The sequence below is a fragment of the Euprymna scolopes genome, chromosome 15 (assembly GCF_053919585.1).
Source record: "Euprymna scolopes isolate OS-2025 chromosome 15, ASM5391958v1, whole genome shotgun sequence".
Classification (NCBI taxonomy): domain Eukaryota; kingdom Metazoa; phylum Mollusca; class Cephalopoda; order Sepiida; family Sepiolidae; genus Euprymna; species Euprymna scolopes.
The window spans coordinates 93,753,032-93,757,714 of NC_136496.1; the positions used below are offsets into that span (position 1 = coordinate 93,753,032).

Here is a 4,683-nt window from a genome sequence, read left to right on the forward strand (position 1 = left end):
TATAATAGATTATGCTAGATATATTTCCATATGTCTGAATACCCTGTATACAAATTTTCAGATCTGTACATAAAAATTAGTTGAATATATAGGTTGAGAATTGTTCTCTCTCTCTCTCTTCTCTCTCTCTCTTTCACACACATTCTCACTTTTCTAGATATAATAGATAGATTATGCTAGATATATTTCCATATGTCTGAATACCCTATATACAAATTTTCTAATCGGTAGATAAAAAATTTGTTGAATATATAGGGTGAGAATTGTACTTACTCTCTCTCTCTCTCTCTCTCTCTCTCACGCACACATTCTCACTTTTATGGATATAATAGATAGATTATGCTGGATATATTTCCATATGTCTGAATACCCTATATACAAATGGTCAAATCTGTAGATAACAAATTTATTGAATAGATAGGTTGAGAATTGTTCTCTCTCTCTCTCTCGCAACCTTACACACACAACCACACGCAAACATTCTGACTTTTATAGATATAATAGATCGATTATGCTAGATATATTTCCATATGTCTGAATACCCAATATACAAATTTTCAAATCTGTAGGTAAAAAATTTGTTGAATTAATAGGTTGAGAATTGTTCTCTCTCTCTCACACACTCACATTCTCACTTTTATAGATATAATGTATAGATTATGCTAGATATATTTCTATATGTCTGAATACCCTATATACAAAGTTTAAAATCCGTAGATAAAAATACGTTGAGTATATAGGTTGAGAATTGTTCTCTCTCTCTCTTACGCACACACACACACACACACACACATTTTCACTTTTATAGATATAATAGATAGATTATGCTAGATATATTTCCATATGTCTGAATACCCTATATACAAATTTTCAAATCTGTAGATAAAAAATGTATTGAATATATAGGTTGAGAATTGTTGTCTCTCTCTCTCTCTCTCTCTCTCTCTCTCTGGCTACCTCACACACACACACATTTTCACTTTTATAGATATAATAGATAGATTATGCTAGATATATTTCCATATGTCTGAATACCCTATATACAAACTTTCAAATCTGTAGATAAAAAATTTGTTGAGTATATAGGTTGAGAATTGTTCTCTCTCTCTCACACGAAACTGTGCGCTCGGCTTCTTCCCCCCCTTCCCACCCCAAATGCTTGGGAAACTGTGCACTGTTTTTGTTGGTTTTCAAGCTGCCTCTTCCCCCCCCACACACACACAGTTTAACAGTAGTAGGAGGTCAAGAGAAAGAGGGTGAGAGAGAGAGAAGAGTAAGTTGGTGAGAGAGAGAGAAAAGAGAAAGAGGGTGTTGGTTTTATATTTTTATTATCGTCTAATATTTTGAAAGCTGAATTTCTAATAAAATGTGCATCTATAGGAGATAATGCCTGGGAATGTGTTCCCCCCCCCCACAGTTTAACAGTGGTGTGACGTCAAGAGAAAGAGGGTGAGAGAGAGGGAAGAGTAAGTGGGTGAGAGAGAGAAAAAAAAGAAAGACGGTGTTGGTTTTGTGAAAAAAGTTGTTATTTACAATTGTTCGCATTCTTGGCCTTTTGGTCAAGATCAAAGTGTAGTATCTGTTCTTCAGATGCTGCACTTCTATTTCTTGTTCTCTTTCGGTGGAGGAGAAATCCTCCACGACTGAGACAATTTTTATTTTTGTACCTTTTCTCCACGTTAAAAAACGACCCTGGTGTCTAACTCTGTCCCGTGGGGAGGCATAGTAAATAGGTACAATTGTTCGCCATTAGTGGATGTTGACGTCACGTCACGTGACATGACTAAGCGTTTTTTTTTTTTTAGTATGAATAACATTTTTTGTTATAATTATAAAGTCTACACTTAATTTTATAGAAAATGATGTATATATAATAGAAAAAAAAAATTACTGGTTTTGTTGGATTCAAGTGGATCCCCCCCCTCCAGTTTAAGAGATAGCAGGTCACGTGGTAATATACAAAATGGCTAGCGTAAATATAAAGATCGGTTTTTTTATCGACGAATATTTTGAATGCTGAATTTTTTTTTATTACTGTACATTTTTTCCTGATATTTTTCGTTAAAACTCTTGTATAAATACTATTTTTAACCAGTTAAATACGTTGGAGACATTGTCATGGAGTTTAATAATCTCTAGAACAAAGCAGAAGAGAAATTACAAAAGTATCGGTAAAACAAAGTGTTTGTTTACATTTGTTCGCCATTACTGGATGTTGACGTCACGTCACGTGACATGACTAAGCGTTTTTGGATTATGTAATATTAACATTAAAATGACAGGTTTTTTGGGGGGCCCCCCTAGGAGAGAAATGATCAGTTCACCCCCTTTTAATGGTCCGTTTGGTGTGGAATTTCGATATTTGTCATGCGGGTGATCAAGGTTCAATATGATACATAATTTGTCAACTTTGGTTGTGTCTGTCAAATGTTTGAGCTGACGTCACGTCACGTGACACGTATTGAATAACGTTAAAATGACAGGTTTTTTGGGGGGCCCCCCTAGGAGAAAAACGATCAGTTGACCCCTTTCTACTGGTCCGTTTGACGTGAAATTTCGATATTTGTCATCCGGGTGATCAAGGTGATATATGATACCAAATTTGTCAACTCTGGTTCCGTCTTTCAAAAGTTTTAGCGTTACAAACAAACATACATACATACATACATACACACCGATTTTTGCCTTTTATATATATAGATGTAGTGGCCTTTTCCTAGATACCTATTGCTAAAAATTATACTTTCATTTTGTTAGAAAAATCTCTCTTCAGATGCCCTGCATCATTCAAAATAAAAACAAATATTTTTATAATTGTTTCAGTATATTGCTACACAATGTGAAAGTTTTTAACGTTTGTAAAAAAAATCATGAATGTGCTTATATTGCAAAAAAGAAAATATCAGTGCACAGTATTGAAAGTGTTTGAGATTCAAAAGTCTGTAACATTTCTACTAACTTCATAAGATGTCATGTGAGAAACTGAATTGAATATCAAGACATTATCTGAAGCGTTTTTATTTTGGTGTAACATATGTGTTTACAGTGAACCTTAACTTTTAATAAACAGATTGGTATGCAATGACATAGGCTAAGAATCTTTAAAATATATATAAATTGGAAAAATGTGTGAACAAATGAAAAAAAAATGATCCGCTCCACTTGATGACATCAAGCACAGTAATATTTTAGTGAAGAAAATATGAAATTGATGTTCAGTGATTAGTTTGGATGAATGAGAAAATGTAATTGTTTGATGCATAAAAATAACTCAGTTGCTGTATTTGATATTAAGCAGCAAAATATAGTGATTTGAATATTTGGGAAAACATCAAACCAGATTATGTAAAAAGAAAAAAAAAAGATGAAATTAGAAAATATATATTTTATGTTTATGAGTTCTGCCAATCAAAATTTTGTGGCAGAAATTGGGTGATTACCATGCAATTTTATTTTGGTAAAATTCTTAAATTATTAGAATGTTTATTATAATTTCTAATTAGTGACTTGTTATAATCAAAATCCGCCCTAAAGAGTGTCCTTTCTTTTATTAGGTATCAGAGTAGGTATCAAGATTTCTACTTCTATACAAATGTGATATTTCAGATCTGTACATAAAAAATTTGTTGAATATATAGGTTGAGAATTGTTCTGTGTCGCTCTCTCTCACACACACACGCATTCTCACTTTTATAGATATAATAGATAGATTACTCTAGATATATTTCCATATGTCTGAATACCCTATATACAAATTTTCAAATCTGTAGATAAAAAAATTTGTTGAGTATATAGGTTGAAAATTGTTCTCTCTCTCTCTCTCACACACACATTCTCAATTTTTGAGATATAATAGATAGATTATGCTAGGTATATTTCCATATGTCTGAATACCCTATATACAAATTTTCTAATCTGTAGATCAAATATTTGTTGAATATATAGGTTGAAAATTGTTCTTACTCTCTCTCTCTCTCTCTCTCTGGCTACCTCACACACACATTCTAACTTTTATAGATATAATAGATAGATTATGCTAGATATATTTCCATATGTGTGAATACCCTATATACAAATTTTCTAATTTGTAGATAAAAAATTTGTAGAGTGCATAGGTTGAGAATTGTTCTCTCTATCTCTCACACACACATTCTAACTTTTAAAGATATAATAGATTATGCTAGATATATTTCGATATTTCTGAATACCCTATATATAAAAATTTGTTGAATGTATAGGTTGAGAACTGTTCTCTCTCTCTCTCTCTCTCTCTCTCTCTCGCTCACACACACACACATTCTCACTTTTATAGATATAATAGAAAGATTATCCTAGATATATTTCTATTTGTATGAATACTCTATATACAAATTTTAAAATCTGTAGATAAAGAATTTGTTGAGTATATGGGTTGAGAATTGTTCTCTCTCTCTCTCTCTCTCTCTCACACACACACACACATTCTCACTTTTATAGATATAATAGATTATGCTAGATATATTTCCATATGTCTGAATACCCTATATACAAATTTTCAAATCTGTAGATAAAAAATTTGTTGAGTATATAGGTTGAGAATTGTTCTCTCTCTCTCTATCACACACATTCTCACTTTTATAGATATAATAGACAGATTATGCCAGATATATTGAAATATGTCTGAATGCCCAATATACAAATTTT

General features: G+C 32.0%; 1 pseudogene; it reads left to right on the forward strand.

Annotated features, from left to right (window-relative positions):
* Positions 1 to 1,538: 1,538 nt before the first annotated feature.
* Positions 1,539 to 1,672, forward strand: LOC145294388 (U2 spliceosomal RNA; annotated as a pseudogene).
* Positions 1,673 to 4,683: the final 3,011 nt, after the last annotated feature.